The sequence below is a fragment of the Sceloporus occidentalis genome, unplaced genomic scaffold, assembly GCF_023333645.1.
Source record: "Sceloporus occidentalis isolate IW3139 unplaced genomic scaffold, rSceOcc1.0.p SCAF_1, whole genome shotgun sequence".
Classification (NCBI taxonomy): domain Eukaryota; kingdom Metazoa; phylum Chordata; class Lepidosauria; order Squamata; family Phrynosomatidae; genus Sceloporus; species Sceloporus occidentalis.
Window position 1 is genome coordinate 296,904,276 of NW_028316981.1, and position 17,981 is coordinate 296,922,256.

Here is a 17,981-nt window from a genome sequence, read left to right on the forward strand (position 1 = left end):
TATTTGTTATATATTTTCACCCTTTGGCTTAACACATACGTTCCTCAGCAGGTATAAGACAGAGGTAGAGAGGAACTAGACCATTGAATATTAACAAAAATCTGGAGATAATGCAATAGTGTACTCATGGATGTCACTTTGAAATAACTTCGATGATTTCTCCCTACATATATTAATGATTTGAGTTTGGTTTTGCCATGCATATTTTTGGGATACAAAATAAAATTTTCAAAAACTCCCAGAGCAGAAAGGAGGAAACTAATAAGTAAAAGATCCAATCTCTCTCTCTCTCTCTCTCTTTCTCTCTCTCTCTCTCTCACACACACACACACACACACACACACACAAATTGTGGGAAATGATCATCAAGTTGTAGGCTGTTGCTTGTTGTGTGTGTGTGTGTTGACATCAAACCTTGACATCACGTGTGGCCAAGGATGCTGTAGCAACGGCAAGTGTGTTGTCAAGGAAACAGCCTTGTGCTTAGCAGTCCAGACCAATGAGGATTAAGGACTGCTATATTCTAGCTAAGCCTCAATGACCTTATCAGAGAGCAGCACAATCTATCTGGTCTACACTCTGTAGGTATCCTTCTGCAGGAAGGGAACTGTGAGCAGACAAGGCAAACACCTGTGCATTGCGTGGCCACCCAACTAAAATTCTGGATGTGGATTATTCAAACTAGTGGCTCTTTTTCCAAATGAGATGGACCAAGTGGCACACTTTGCTTGGTAAGTGTAACAATGCTATGCAGAACCATTTTTTTAATTTTAAAAAATAATATAAAGAATGTACTTTGTATGTTTTCATTAAATCGGAGTCACTGATAGGAGCTGAAAAGGTGTTTTAGAAAGTATTGGTAATGCTATTCATTTAGAAACTGCAAGCCTGTATGAATCAATGTTTTTAAGAACTTTGAAAACAGAAGTAGAATTAGTTATGTCAAGCATTAAGATTTGGGAGGCTAATGCTTCCTGTAATATAGGAGAAATCTGAATAGTGGTTAAAAATATAGCATACGAATGTGGAAATGCTCGTAAGTAAACTAGACCTGACTTTTTTTCTAAAGAAGTCCGTTATTCTTAGCACATACCCTTATACTACAGTAATCTTGTACCCCATTGGAGCACAAGTTGATTTTCTCTTTTTGGTGGAAAAGTGCTGAAGTGCAAAACAGAGCCATTACATTCTAATAAGTGTAGAAGAGAAATAATAGCTTTTGCAGAAACTGAGGAAAGAAGATCCAAGGAGTGCCTTTGCCATTGGAATACCCTACTGTCTCTAAGCACTGACCTCTTCTCTTTACTCTGTTTTCCTTCTTGTTTCCAAATGTAAAGCAAACTTGCTCACATGAGATGCAATGTGTCGAAAGCTTTGGAGATGTGTAACCGACTTATTCAGGTAACTTGGCAATGTTGGTAAGGACTAGTGAAGTGATCGAACTGGCAGAGTACTACATGTGTAACGAAACATATTGGTATGACTGCATAATCTTGCCTGCTCACATTTTTATATCTGTAGACAAAAGCAAGGAAATGGAATTGTTCAATGAATCATATGTTTAAAAAAAGGAGAGACAGGGTTTCAAGATGTGTAAAATATTTTATTCCTCATAATACCCCCATGCCTACATATGAAATGTATTATTATAAAACCCTGCAAGTTATTTTCCAGTTGTTTATCCCTGAATATGATGACATAGATATTGCTTTGGCTGAAATGTATCAGGCTATTTTGAGAAATAAAATTTTCTTTGACACATCCTGAGACACTGGGATCTTCCAGATTGCTTTAAAAAAGCATGAGTCTTCCAATATTGACCCTTGAGTTTTGCTAGGCTTTGCCGGTTATTGATGGCTCACTGTCTACTTGTATCATATAGAGTTTCCAGATGAGGACTATCCCAGGGACTGATATTTTGGGGCCAAAATCTGACACTTAGAGGTGATTTCTTGTGATGTCACAGAGAAGCAGACCCTTGAGATATTACATTGGTGATTGTTTATAGGGCAACCCCTTGTAAAGTCATTAGATTTGATAACTGAAGAATCAACAATAGCTGCACGAAGTGTGCGGGTGAATTTTTTTTTAAAAAAACATGTCTAACAAACGAGGACACATACACACTTTTCATGGCAGTGCTCTCATCCTGAGATTCCTCACCCTTGCCCTGAGAACCAGAGAAGAGGGGCCAGCAGGTCCAGAGATCCGGGAGCCCTAATTCCATAGTTTTTTGGAGGTTTCCTGAAGCTGCATTAGAAATCTTCTAATTTGTTGTTGTTGTTGTTGTTTAAACCAAGGCATGGTTTACTGCAGTGGTCCTATTACACTATCAACAGATTACGTCCTCTAAATGTTTTTCCCCTGTAGACTTAAAGTGTTAAGTGCAAAAGTGTCATTTCACTGATGCACTACAGCAGTGCTATTCAAGATGATGGCCCCTTGACCAGTGATGGTTCATGAAAAGTGGACTGCCTGTCCATGGAGAGTTTCCAAGAAAGAATAGCAAGTAGCAAAAAAGAAACAGTTGTCACCAATGGACTCTAATATGGCATATTATAGAGGGGAAAACTTGCCTTTCCCTACATATCATGAGAATCATTGCACTTTAGCACTGTAGCAGTTAAACTCCACATTCAGATTTATTTATCTATTCATTCAATACGTCTTCTAGCCTGGGAGCCAAAGCAACTTACTAAAATTTAAAACATATGTAGCTTTAAAAATTCACAAAAGTACCTTCTGTGTACCTTCAAGTTGTTTCTGTCTTATGTCAACCCCAAGACAAGCCTATTACTGGACTTTCTTGGCAAGATTTGTTCAGAGAAGGGTTGCCTTTGTGTTCCTCTGAGGCTGAGAAAGTGTGACTTACCCAAGGTTCTTTAGTGGGTTTCCATGCTTGAGTGGAGATTGGAACCCTGGTCTCCAAAGTCACAATGCTCAAACTACATCCTGCCTCTTTAAAGCATTGCTTGAACAACAATTAAACAGACAATTCTATTTTTTTAAAAAAAGCACATGGTTGAAAGAGTTTAATACAGACTTAAAGCATGACTAAAAATACAAAAGATTAAAAAAAAAAACCCACTGCTTTCAAACACCCTTTTGTCACATGATTTAAGAAACAAAGAACTGCCCAAATAAATGTGTATTTGCCTGCTGGTTAAAAGAAAGTAGAGAGGATGCTAACCGGACTCTACAGCTTGGGAGCAACCAAAGAGAAAGCTCTCTTTGGTCTCCACACCAAACGTGCCTTTAGTGGTGGCAGGACTGAGAAAAAGCCCTTTCCCAAAGGTCTTAAAACATGGGCTAGCTGATATAGGGAGATACAATATTTTAAATAGTCTGGTCCCAGGCTATGTAGGGCTTTAAAAGTCATACCCAGCACTTAAGGAGACTACATGATTGTTCAATAATTTAGTCTAATAATCTATGTTCTGTAAAAGAAAGCAGGATAGGTCTCAAGACAATACAAAAACTTTAAAAATAATATCATAGTGGATTATAAGTTATAACCCAGTTGCACTTAACATAAGCCAACCAGAGAATTATAAACACTTACAAGTCCTGTTGATTTCACTGGGAGAATTAAGCTCCACTGAAAAAGATAAACTAGGGAGCACCTAAGCTTGGTCAGGCCCAGTCCATTTTTTACTACTGATTAGCGGTTTTCCTGTTAATTTAACTCAGATAAAATCTGTTCTTTCACTAATAAATCATGAGACAATTTGAGTTGTTCTTTTTAAGAGACTAGTTTCTGTGGGGTTTGTTCTTCTTCTCTCTCTCTCTCTCTCTCTTATCATGTAAGGATTTACTCCTGTATTATGAATTCACTGTATGGTCGCTCAACATTTGAAATTTTGTCTGTATGCCAAAATGCACATTAGCTAGACTCCTAGCAGTCTTGGACTGTTTATTGCAATCCATTTTGTGTATATATAACTTGACATACATCCGTTCAAGGTTTCTTGTCCTGTAATGCTTCTGATCCATAATAAACACTCTTGTCTTCCTTTGTGTCACTTAATCCCTCCTGCCTCCAAATTGTGTCCGTGGCAAAAAGCTTGTTGGAGGGAGGGAGGGAAGGAAGGAAGGAAGGAAGGAAGGAAGGAAGGAAGGAAGGAAGGCTGGTTGTGTTGATGAATGGGTAACCACTCATCAATACATGGTCAAAATAGCTCCAGATTAATCAGCTTGAGAATCAGTAAGCAAGTACAACATAAGATGCATTTGGCAAAATTTAGAAAAGCTATTTTTTAAATATAACTCCCATAATCCTCCTGGCAGCATAGCCATAAGCAATTCCAAACAACAGTGCTTTACAGACCACCCAAAAAGGGTGGTCTGCCGGCGCCTCCATTTCCACTGCCAGGAAGCCTCAGCCTCCAAATGGCGAGGCTTCCCGACGGCCAAAAAAGAAGCCCCCCAAAAAGGCTTCTTTTGGAGACGTGCTTATGACGCCGCAAGGCACCAATGGTGCACTTGCATCATCATAAGTGAGCTGTGACATGTGGACGCTAAGCATCCACGACGTCAAAATGGCAGCGCCCATGTGTATAGAGCACCGCCATTTTGTACATACTAGGTACGTACTAGGGTTAGGGCGTCCGGAAGGGACGCCCTTTCGTAACCCTAGTACATACCTAGTACGTACTTTTTGCCCGTGCGGAATGGGCCAATGTTGCAGGTGCAAAGTTGCAGGATTCTATGAGATGTGGTTCAAAAAGGAATCTTTTCCAAGCTCTCATGTGTAGTTAATTCCAGCAGTTTTCTGGGTACTGTGCAGAATTCAGACATAATTTCTTCATGATGGTCAAGCCATCTCTTTTTGGATTCTGTCTTCTACAAGGCCCACTGAATCTGGAAATCAATTGTGACTTTACTAGTCTTCCAAATTATTGTTTGTATCAAAAAAACAGGTTGAAGTTTAATTCACTTTATTTTTCAAACTAACCATGATTCTCTGCTAAATATGTCTCCCCACAAAGAACAAGGATGACCTTTTCCTACATTTGATTATTTTGAATTTTCTTTTCTTGTTAAAAATCTCAGATTGTGAAAAGGAGCCTTTTTGGTGTTCAGAAGTTTTCTGATGGGTGGAACTCACAACAGGCTTTATCATGAGTAAATCAGAAGTGTGCCTGCCTGGTGTTTCATACTATGTAAAAGTTATTGGCTATTGTTGTCTGTTTTATGTAGGAAACCTCCAGGCATCTGTACAAGAGATGCAAGGCCAAATGGCCTAAAATCATAATTAGTGAAAAGCATCATCTGCTCTCTACAATTTCATAGTCTGGTTTCTCTTTCCAAGATAAAAAAAATGCATGTTTAATACCTCCCCACAAGGGCCATGAAATTTATATTTGCATCTTTTTATTCAATTTGGCATAGGTTCTTGTGCATGCTTTAACTTTAACACCATTTTGCTACACTTGAGTTGTGATCCCCAGCTCATTCACTTAGAAGTTCTTTCTGTTTGAAAGCAGCATACTTCCAAGTAGTAAATGTGTTAAAGATCAGAATGCCAAATTCTGTCCTTTTTCTGAATCTCCAAATGTTAGGGATTTTAAGGGGAAATTTGATTTAAACAAATACTGATCACTTATCTTACGTATATCACCCTTGTACTATTTTCTTTCTCATTTCCCCCCTTTCTACTCCTGCTTTTCTGTATTTTTATTTTTAAAATCCTGTAAAAATTAAAATACTAAATTGGCTTGTACTGCTACAAATAATATCCTACCATTAGGCTCTATTAGGGAGGTGCACAATTTTCAACCATGAAAACAGAGGGGCGAAGGAGGATTTTCCCAGTCACTCACTATTTTCAATGAAACATTATCACCTATACACACACAAACACACAGCATTTTCTGTGCAGGAAAGCATTTTTTTATAGAAAAAATGTCTGCGATAAAAACCGTATGTAGGATAAGTCCTGTTCTATTGTCCTGATCAGCACAGTTTTTAAAGACTTTCACACAGTTGGAAGAAAATGGTTAAATTTACTTTTTGCTTCCACTGAAAATTATTTTAAGGAAGAATTAAATATGTTCTCATCAGGCTCCTCATCAGTTGGTGGTATGATGTAAAAAAGGATCTCTAATAGAGCACAAATCCTCACATTACCTTTGAAATAGAAAACTTTCTCCACTATTGTAAGAAGTGTAGGCTCCCTAAATGTAGGCAATGGAACAAATGTGAGTCTCATAAATGTGTATATAACAAAAACAGGTTCTTATAGTAATGATAAATGAAGGAACAAACCCTTCCTATACAAAAATCTACTAGATCCTACAATGGCAACTCTGTAGACCTCTACGTTACGACACATAGCCTAAGCATTACAGAGAGTGGACTTGTGCTTGTTTCACTAATTACTAGGCATAAAGTAAACTGCCTAGTTAATTGGACTGTACTCCAAATTTATAGTGCTATATGAAATTAAATTTGACATGGGATTGGTCTTTATTGGAAGCCACCATGTTGTAGTGATTTGAGCATTGGACTATGACTCTGGAGGCTAGGGTTCAATTCCCACCTGGGCCATAAAAACCCAGTCTCTCAGCCTCAGAGGATGGCAACGGCAAACCCGCTCTGAAGAAACATGCCAAGAAAACCCTGCGATAGGTTCATCCTACAGTTGCCATAAGTAAAAAACTACTTAAAGGCAAACACACACACACAGGTCTTTATTAACTGCTCCTCCACATTTCTAGAACTAGAAATCAACACAGTAATAGATTGGGGAGAGAAAGCAACACACGTAATTGCTCCCCCCTGAAAGAAGCTGCCATGCAAGCAAGCCAGCCCCTTTAATTTGGTTGAAATTTCTTGAGTATTAAATCTAGTGAGCAATCACAGTTACCACGGATGCTTCCAGAAAAAGTAGAAATGAGATGAGAATCAAATCCTCCTATCTTGCAAGCCCAGAAACAGACAGTGCCTTGCATGGATTCAACTGGCTTTAGCAAAGTGTAAAAGCTATACTTGTATAATTTCATGTATAATCAACATTTGATGTGGACGGACTTCTTTTGGATGGACATGATGGAATTTTTATCCCTGCTAGTGCTGCTGAAAAAATGGTTGAACAGGTTTAAAGGAATCAGTGTATATAGTTATTGCCATGTTAGAATTACTTTTGTTGTATGGATGCAGTGGTGTTCACTTGAGGCTGATCTCCCTTTCCATAAACATCTTGTTTCAATGTATTGCTATTGGAGAGAGGCTTGAAGGCATCCCTCTCCCCCCAATATGAAATATAGCCTCCCAATTGAATTTTGCGTTCATTGACCGAATTTCTAGCCTTTCAGAAAGTGAGACATTGAACATCATTCACATGCAGAAAGGAACATTTAGTTCCAATGCACCTTGATTTAGATGGGTGGCAGTGCAGGTCCATTTGCTGCTTGGTCTAAAGGAGCAACTTGTGGGATGTCCCTGAAGCAAGTAATAATAATAATAATAATAGATTTATTTCTAGCCTGCCCAATCACGAAGAATCCGGGTGGGTTACAACAATAAAATACAACAAATTACAATAGAGTTAAAAAAAATCAAACCCTAGACCTACCCCCCCCCCCATTTCCAGTACTAAAATAGAATTAAACAGTAATAATATTAAAACCTTTAAAACATTAAAAACATTGAACAAACAAAAAATAGGCAGAAACATTGGCGGGGGGAAATAGACAGATGAGGGGACAAATATCTCTATATCTGGGGAGGGTAACTAAGTTGGAAAGGCCTGCCGGAAGAGATCCGTCTTGAGTGCTTTCTTAAAAGCTGCCAGAGTGGAAATGTGATTGATCTCCTCCGGCAGGTCGTTCCATAGTTTAGGAGCAGTAATAGAAAAGGCCCTCTGGGAGACAGATGTTAGCCTAGAATTTTTTGGCTGTAGTAGATTTCTTCCAGAGGACCTTAGTGTGCGGGACGGACAATAGGGAAGAAGGTGTTCCCTCAAGTACTCTGGGCCCAAGCCATGTAGGGCTTTAAAGGTAATCACCAACACCTTGTACTTTGCCCAGAAACTAATAGGCAGCCAGTGCAGGGACTTCAAGACCAGTGTTATATGGTCATTCCTAGAAGTTCCCATGATCAATCTGGCTGCCATATTTTGTACCAGCTGAAGTTTCCGAACTTGGCACAAGGGTAGCCCCAAGTAGAGCGCATTACAGAAGTGCAATCCGAGAGGTTACCAGTGCATGTACTGCTGTTTCCAGGTCCTTCGGCTCCAGGAAGGGGTGCAGTTGGCATATCAGACAAAGGTGATAGCAGGCGCTCTTGACTGTCGCATCCAGTAGTTCAACTAAGGAGTTTGTTACCGCATGGTATAGGGATGGCTGCCAACTTGGATTGTTGTAAAAGAGGATTAGACAAATTAGTAGAGGACAAAGTGACCAAGGGTTTCTAGTCCTGAGAGCTATGTATCACTGTTGATAAGTAGTGTGTTTTTAAATGCCAGTTACCTGTTGTGCTGCTTTGGGGCTTCCCATAAGGATCTGTATAGCCACTTTGCTGGGCTACATTTGGCTCAATGTGTTATGGCTTTTCTTATATCTGTATGGACCTGTCCAGTGCTTTGGACTGGAGGTATAACTATTATTTTAAAGAATCATGGAAAATACTTTACTGGATCAGACTGGTGCCTATAAAGTGAGGATGTAAATTCTGACTATTTGTTCTTAAAAGAAGATTGTTTTTTTAAAAAACATTCTCCTAGGTGCAAGTCACTGTGAGATGGTGTGCTTTCTGTGTGGGTTGGTGTCAGCAAAACTTATTGTGTTTTTATGAGCAGCTTGCGTGCGTTTCTATAAAATGCACAACATGGGAAAATGCAACAATTGCTGCCTTAAAGTATAATAATAATAATATAATAATAGTAACTTTTATTTATATTCTGCCTATTCTGACTACTGGAAAATGCAAGATCCCCCCACCCCCCCTCTCTTTTCCTCTCTCTCTGCTTTGTTACCATATTTTCTGGCGTATAAGACGACCTCCAACTTTTCCAGTTAAAATATAGAGTTTGGGATGTACTCACCGTATAAGACTACCCCTCTTCCAACGCACACCAAATAAAAATTTTAAAAACATCAGATTTGATTTCAATATGATAATTTAAATTCAAATGGTTATGACATGCAGGTCCTTAGCAGGGAACCTTGTTGTATACAAAGCCTGCTTGGATTGATCAGCTCTCCTTGCCTGCCCAGTGCTCCCTGTCTCCAAGACTATCAGAGCAGTAGCTGCTTTCATACGATCGCCACATATGGCAGGGATGTGGCTACGGCCGTTTTTGAGCCCCCCCCCTCCCACCATATGCGGCGACCACAGATTCTCCAGTCCGGCTCGGATGTTTCAGCACCTGCCCTATAAGATGACACCTGGCATATAAGATGACCCCCGACTTTTGAGAAGATTTTCCTGGGTTAAAAAGTAGTCTTATACGCCAGAAAATACAGTAATCAAATGCAAACTACTTTTCAATTTTGAATTCACTTTGCCCCAGTGCAAGTAAGCTGAGGACGAAGGGGGGAAATGCAGGGAGGAGAAACTGGGATCTTTTAAAAACAGCTGAAAAGGCAGATGATAGAGGGACTGTCCCTGCCAAAATGAACAGTCAGAGAATATGAAACCATAGGACAGAGTCACCATGAGTTAAAGGCATATAAAAACAACACCAAAATTGCAAAAACCACAACAGTATATGTGTGCTGCTAGTGGGGACCATGTGGCATCCTGGTCTCATATTAAAAGTGATATCTCTGAAGATGGCTGGGGAATCCTCAGGGTTCCCTGTTGATGGTCAGTTTTGTGTAGAATATCAGCCAAGGAAAGGTTTATTTATTGTCACTTGTTGTTTTTGTTGTTGTTGTGTGCCTTCAAGTCATTTCCAGTGACGTTTTGTGACTTCAAGTCATGTCTGGCTTATGATAATACTGATGTGACTCTATCACAGATGGGGATCAAAAGCGGTTTACAGTTGCCTTCCTCTGAGGCTGAGAGAGTGTGAGTTGCCCAAAGTCATCCAGTGGGTTCTTATGGCTCATTTAGACCCTGGTCTCCCACAGTCCAGCACTTAAAACACTACATCACGCTGGCTCTACTCTTTCTATATAAACATCTTAATGTTACAGGTATTATCTTCTGTGATCCACTTTCTTCACTCCTTAGACATTGCTTGAGAGGACAGCTGCTTTAGCTGGCAGATCGTCTCTCATTAGCCATGATCATCAACCCATTTGGCTCCAAATGATTCAGGCTCTCTTCACATCCCAGCATGCACCTGCCATTGCCTTCCCTTGAGGCTGAGAGAGTGTAACTTCTCCAAGGTCACCCATGGGCTTCATGGCCTTTTTTACCTCATCAGTTTTCCCCACGCAGACAACTTCCATCTTGCCTTCATATGTATTTCCTGAATTGTTTTGACTTGAGATCTCACCCTCATTGTCAGATCCCTTCCTTCCTTCCTTCCTTCCTTCCTTCCTTCCTTCCTTCTTTTTTTTTTTTTTTAATTATCTTGTGTCGATAACAGCTGCTTGCATGAACGGAAATCATTTTCAGCGCTTCTTCCAGGCCACTTTTTATAATGTTTTATTTTTTCTTTTATTTAAAAAAAAACTGTATGGTTTTATCACCTCTCACTAGCGAGTGAGTCATAATTGGAATGGGGATTCACAACAACTAATTACGTTTGTGCCTGGCTATATGCCTGACATGAGTTAAAAGAAGAAAAAAAAGGGGGGGGGGGAACCTCACAAGACACCTTATTATTTCCTTTTTCTCCCTGCAGCTGATGCCTCTGTTGCTGGATTATATGGCTACCAGAGTCTGAATTGCTGTGGGTTGCTGCAAGGAACAGGGGAACAATTTGAGGTGATGATCCATATACTCTTTCTTTGCTTCCACCATCCATAGGCAGGATGATTATAGAAGATGCAGGCCATCTTCAGCACTCCTCTGGCCCATGGACTCAAATTTTGGGCAAAAACATATGCTTTGGACAAATTTATTTTTATAAATTGGGGTGTAAGGTATCCAGACAACTGCAGAGAAACCAAAGGGCATATGAGGGCCTTTTCCCTATAGATACTCTTTGGCTGAAGCCAGAGTGTTTACTGTGTCTGGTTACAGGAACCATACAACTCCCTTGTCATGGTACTCTACTGGGTGCCAATCTGTTTCTGGGCACAATTCTAAGTGCTGGAACTACAAGACCCCATAAGACCAAGGTCTGGACTATCTGACAGAGCATCTCTCCAGAGAGGAGTCTGTCCAAGCCTCAGGAGCATCCTTTCCCTCAGTCTCACCATCTTCATGGATATCACTGGTGAAGACCCCAGAAAAGATCTTTAGATGGCTGCTTCTGGGCTCCCTTTCTAGGGAAGCTAGCAATTCATCTACACTGCAAAATTAATGTAGTTTGACAGCACTTTAATTGCTATGTCTAAATGCAATGGAATTCTTGGATATGTTGTTTTGGGAGATCTTTAGCTTTTCCTGTCAGAGATCTCTGGTGCCACAACAAACTACAAATCCCAGGATTCCATAGGATGGAGCCATGACAGTTAAAGCAGTGTCAAACTGCATTAATTCTGCAGTGTGACCACAGACTGCATTAATTCTGCAGTGTGGCAGCAGACTAGAATGAATCTCTTTTTGCAGTCCGTCCATCAGCCCGCAAAGACTTGTTTCATTGTGACAGGTTTTTGAGAAGTTAAGGTTTTAAACATAAAGAGATCTTGTAGCACCTTTGAGACTAATTGAAAGAAAGAAGTTGGCAGCATGAGTTTTCATAGACTCAAGGCCCTAAGCAGACCAGCACTTTGTGCTGGCCTGGGGTGAAAGTAGGGCTTGATAGGGCTGGGGCTCCACACACGCCCAGCCCTATCTTCGCCTCCCATGTGCCATCTTGGTGTGCACCCATCCATATGGGGTGCGCGCGCCATGATGATGCATGGGCATCAGAATGCCCAAATGGCACTCCGCTGAATGGACTAGAGCAGCTTCTTTTCAGGGAGTGGGTCGGTGCTGTAGCGTGTGGCTGCTATGGCACTGACTAGGGGCAAAGAAGGCTTTGAGCTGCCCATCTGATGGCTTTTAGCTGCCATCGTAACTCTACAAAAGCTCATGCTGCCAACATTTCTTTCAGTTAGCCTTAAAAGTGCTACAAGATCTCTTTACATACTTATACAGCTATATCTTTGAATTCTACCATTAAGGTTTTAGATCTTTTAATGAAGGTGCTGTACAGTTTTTATTGTTTTAATCACATTTTTTAAAATTAAAAACTAACTGAAAGAAAGAAGTTGGCAGCATGAGTTTTCATAGACTCAAGGCCCTAAGCAGACCAGTATTTTGTGCCGGCCTGGGGCCGAAAGTAGGGCTAGATAGGGCTGGGCATCCACATATGATGCTTTTATCATTCTTATTATATTTTATAAATTGTTTTTCAAAGTTGTTCATAGTTTAATCCCATTTGAATTTTGATCTTTTCAATGTTTTAATGTTCTTGTTGTTTTTAATTTGGAAGGCATTTTGAGTCCCTGTTTTGGGAAAACATGACATTTAAACAGAGTTAATAAAAACATTAATGTAGCCTGTGCAGTGCACAATTCCCAGTGATGCCAGAATGAAAACTGGAGATCTCAGAAGAAGGGATTTCAGCAAGTGTTACTTGCCACATAAGCAAGTAAAGAGCAACATCTTTTGAAATTTCCTCTTATGCATAACCATAAGAAATACAGGAGCCCTTTCCCATTTTCATTCTAGTATTCCTAGTGCACATGAATTTGATGGACTGAGTATAGATTTTTTCCCTTCTTCAGTGATAAACCTTTATTTTTAACATTCAAGTTGATAGAGGGGTGAAGCACACACCATGAAATCTCTGGTACAAGTTTTCATTAACAACAACAGTCCAATCACATCTGAAGAGCTCTTAAATCAAAAGAACTACAGAACACGTAATTGCATATACTGGCTAAATAACGTAAGACTGGTACTGTCATAAAGAATCCATCATTCATTTTCTACATCTGCAGTGGCTCCACAATTAAGCTGGCTCTCCAAATGTTTCAATTTGTGCACCTTCCAAAGGAAATTATATATACAATGTTCTGTGGTAAAATCATGATTTTGTTTCCCTGCCTCTTGAAGATTTCTTAATAGAAAGTGCAAGTTGTCTTTGGTTTCTTATTTAAAAGGAACTGAAATGTACAAATGCTTTCAGAAAAGAAAAGAAAAAGTGCCACCCAAAGTTGTGCCATAGCCTGATTGTCTATATGATAATTAACATTTTAATGTGTTTTCCCCCTCCTTTCTTCTTTTCCAAGATATTTACATCATCAAATCCTACCAGACAGTTCAGCTGTAAGTATTATCATTTTTCTTTAAAACCTCTCCAAGATAGCTGTCAAAAGTCACAGAAAAGAAAGTGACTGTGAAAATTATTAAAAATCACTGTGAAATTGTAGCAGCTATATGGTATTGCATAATATTTCTAGTTCTCACAAATATTTCTTTGAAGAACTACTTCCATCTTAGAGGTCTGCTATCTGTTACTGACTGAACTGCTCTGATTTTAAGACTGCCTGACATTGTGTGCCTATTATTGTCCAAAGGTGCTCAGATTTTAAGAGTGCTTACCCAGTGAGGAGAATCAGGTAGAAAGCATATGAAAAGGAGTATCAGAGGAGGAAGAAGTCAAGAAGAGAGGAGGGTAAAACAGGAAGAAACTATGCATGTATTTTTAAGTAAGCCTGGCCTGTTTGACCCAACTAAAATAAACACTGTGAATCAATGGAAACTCAGTAAGGGACTATACAGATTGCCCCTAAGGGGCGTCATGCAGCTGACCCTTTCCTGGCACTGTCTGGCCTCTGGAGAGCACAAAAAGGAGCCACAGAAAGCAGCTCCTTTTTGCACCCTCCAAGGGGCGCCATAGCCGCCACGGTGTGGCTTTATGATGCACCTTCAGTGCCACATCATATGGATGCAGCTCCAGAAGTGTGTCATGATGGTGCGCACTGTGTGGACCAAAAGCGATGCCATGGGAGCAGAGTTAGGACATCCAGCATCAGGATATCTGTGAACATCTAGAAGGCAATGCCATAACCACAAAAAGTCAACATGGGTTTCAGAGAAACAAGTCATGCCAGACAAATCTAATCTCTTTCTTTGATAAAATTACCAGCTTGGTAGATGAAGGGAATGCTGTGGATATAGTATATCTTGATTTCAGTAAGGCCTTTGACAGGGTTCCCCATGACATTCTTGCAAACAAGCTTGTAAAATGTGGGCTAGACAAGGCAACTGTTACGTGGATTTGTAATTGGTTGACCGGACGAACCCAAAGGGTGCTCAACAATGGCACCTTTTCATCCTGGAGAGAAGTGACCAGTGGAGTCCCACAGGGCTCTGTCCTGGGCCCAGTACTGTTCAACATCTTTATCAATGACTTGGAGGAAAAAATTGGGGGAATACTTATCAAATTTGCAGATGACACCAAATTAGGAGGAATAGCTAATACTCCAGAGGACAGGATCAAAATTCAAAATAATAATAATAATAATAATAATAATAATAATAATTTTTATTTTTTACCCTGCCTTTCCATGGAGATGATCAAGGCGGCTTACAAAAGTTAAAAATATTACAATACAGGATAAAACAGTTACAATATAAGGTTAAAAACATTGCTACAAGGAATAGGAACAGGAATCAATAGAATACACATGTCAAGGGCAAGAAAAGGGAAAAATCAATTTACGATAGTCCGGGATCAAAAGGAAAAGGACAAGGGGCAGAGAAAGAACAATTAACTAAGGTGGGAAGGCCAACCGAAATAAATGCGTTTTTAAATTTTTCTTAAAAGAAATTAATGAAGCGGCGGAACGGAGCTCTACAGGGAGCTTATTCCAAAGAGAAGGGGCAGCGATGGCAAAAGCCCTCTGTGAGGTCTTCACAAAATGTGACCTAGGGACCTCCAACAAATTTGTCCCGGATGTTCGAAGAGTGCGGGGCGGATTATATGGGGAGAGGTCCTCCAAGTACCCTGGGCCCAAACCATTTAGGGCTTTATAGGTCAAAACCAACACCTTGTATTGAGCTCGGAAGCGAATAGGCATCCAGTGAAGATCTTTTAAAATAGGTGTTATATGGTCCGACCTGGAGCTACCAGCAACCAGTCTAGCTGCCATATTCTGCACCATTTGCAGCTTCCGGGTTTGGTACAAGGGTTGCCCCATGTAGAGCGCATTGCAGAAGTCCAATCGAGAGGTTACCAAAGCATGTACAACAGTTTCAAGGTCCCTACGGTCCAGGTAGGGACGCAGCTGGCGTATCAGCCGAAGCTGATAACAAGCACTCCTGACCGTCGCATCCACCTGAGATGTCAGCTGGAGCGGCGAGTCAAGGAGTACACCCAAGCTGCGCACCGAGTCCTTCAAGGGGAGCATGACCCCGTTCAGGACCGGATGACAAATCTCACCACCCGGAACTGGGGAACCTATCACCAGTACTTCCGTTTTCCCTGGATTCACACTGAGTTTGTTCTCCCTCATCCAGCCCATTACCGACGCCAAGCAGGCATCTAGAGGAGAGATGCCATCCTTAGTTACTGCATCAGTCGGAGACACAGAGAAAACTATTTGTGTGTCATCAGCGTACTGATAACACCACGCCCCTTGTCTCCGGATGATCTCTCCCAGCGGTTTCATGTAGATATTAAATAGCATAGGGGACAAAATCGCTCTCTGAGGGACACCAGATGTGAGGGCCCTCTTATTGGAGCGACAGTCCCCCAGCTCCACCATCTGGAATCTGCCCGAGAGGTAGGACCGGAACCACTGCAAAGCAGTGCCCCCAATACCCAACCCCCTCAGGCGCTCCAGAAGGATACCATGGTCGATGGTATCGAAAGCCGCTGAGATGTCCAGAAGCACTAACAGGGACACGCTTCCCCTGTCCATGCCCAGACAGAGGTCATCAACTAAGGCGACCATGGCAGTCTCAACTCCATAGCCCGCCCAGAAGCCGGTTTGAAATGGGTCCAGAAAATCGGTGTCCTCCAAGATCGATTGAAGCTGGAAAGCGACTGCTCTCTCGATCACCTTCCCCAAGAAAGGCAGCAGCGAGATGGGCCGATAATTATTATGGATCAGGGGGTCTAAGGAGGGCTTCTTTAGCAGGGGTTTAACCACTGCTAATTTCAATTTGGATGGAAACAGGCCCTCTCTTAGAGATGTATTGATAATGAGATGCAAGAGTGTTAACATTACATCTCCCCCCTGAGCTGCCAGCCATGAGGGACAGGAATCAAGGGAGCAAGTCATCTTTCTAACACTTCGAAGGATCTTGTCCACTTCCTCGGTACTAACAAACTCAAAGTGATCCAGTATAACAGGGGCCACGGACGCTTCGGATGCCTCTCTTATAGGACCTGAATAGACTAGAAAGCTGGGCCACAGCTAACAGAATGAACTTCAACAGGGAGAAATGTAAGGTACTGCACTTAGGACGAAAAAATGAAATGCACAGATATAGGATGGGGGACACCTGGCTTAAGGAGACAACATGTGAAAGGGATCTAGGAGTCCAAGTAGACCACAAGTTGAACATGAGTCAACAGTGCGATGCGGCAGCTAACAAGGCCAATGCGATTTTAGGCTGCATCAATAGAAGTATAGTGTCTAGATCAAGGGAAGTAATAGTGTCACTATATTCTGCTCTGGTCAGGCCCCACCTGGAATATTGTGTCCAGTTCTGAGCGCCACAATTCAAAAAGGACATTGAGAAACTGGAGCATGTCCAGAGGAGGGCGACTAAAATGGTGAAAGGTCTGGAAACCTTTCCCTATGAGGAATGACTTAGGGAGCTGGGGATGTTTAACCTGGAGAAGAGAAGGTTAAGAGGTGATATGATAGCCCTATTTAAATACTTGGATGTCATGTTGAGGAGGGAGCAAGCTTGTTTTCTGCTGCTCCAGAGACTAGGACCCAGAGCAATGGATGCAAGCTGCAGGAAAAGAGATTCCACCTCAACATTAGGAGGAATTTCCTGACAGTAAGGGCTGTTCGACAGTGGAACACACTTCCTAGGAGTGTAGTGGAGTCTCCCTCCTTGGAGGTCTTCAAACGGAGGCTGGATGGCCATCTTTTGGGGATGCTTTGATCTGGATTTCCTGCATGGCAGGGGGTTGGACTGGATGGCCCTTGCGGTCTCTTCCAACTCTATGATTCTATGATTCTATGATTCCTGACTCTGCCCACAGGCCAGTTCTTTCTGCTAGTCTGTATAGGGCCTAAGTCAATAATTGTGTAATTCAGTGGATCTGCTTTAGACTTGCATTTGGATTTAGGCCAAAGTGGGTGCAGCAGAAACAAACAAAACAGTATATCCAGATTGTTGTCCATCTCTAGTTCCTAGAAAAACCCCATCCCTATCCTAAATATGGCATCTTCTTGTTGTTCTGTTTTTAAATAATTAGTTTGCATTTTATGTTTTTTATGTGCACACTGCCCAGAAAATCCTAGGGAATTGATGATTTAAAAATACTAAAGTTAAAGTGACAGATGCAGGCATGTTGCTAGTATACAATAATATTACTGTGCTATACATCATTAAATATGAACCAACATACTACAAAAGTTACTATAAATGGCATCAATACCATACAAGAAAAACTAGTTAATATGTGTGTGTGTGTGTGTGTGTGTGTGTGTTTGTGTGTGTGTTCTCCACAAAAATTCACAAACTGAACTTCCAAAGTGTTAATCTGTGTTAATCTAATAGTGTTAATCTAATAGATGAAATATCCTTACACAGTAGACGATACACTTGAAGGCATCTTGCAATTCAGCAAATAGGAAAGCTGTAAATTAATAAGCAGTCAATAAAAAACTAAATTGACAGTGAATTAATTGTAGGTAAGTAAGTGGTAACCAGTCCCGATAAATTTCTGTCTAACAAGTCTT

The 17,981-nt window shown here is 41.0% G+C and overlaps 1 protein-coding gene across 2 annotated transcripts in view; it reads left to right on the plus strand.

Annotated features, from left to right (window-relative positions):
* The first annotated feature begins 681 nt into the window (after positions 1–681).
* LOC149324115 (prolactin receptor-like) overlaps positions 682–17,981 on the plus strand; it is a 167,710-nt gene continuing 150,410 nt past the window's right edge. For both annotated transcript variants that reach the window (XM_089496655.1, XM_089496663.1), the window contains exons 1-3: positions 682–731; positions 10,799–10,881; positions 13,341–13,377. The gene's annotated coding sequence lies outside the window, so the exon portion shown is untranslated. The remainder of the gene's footprint in view (positions 732–10,798; positions 10,882–13,340; positions 13,378–17,981) is intronic.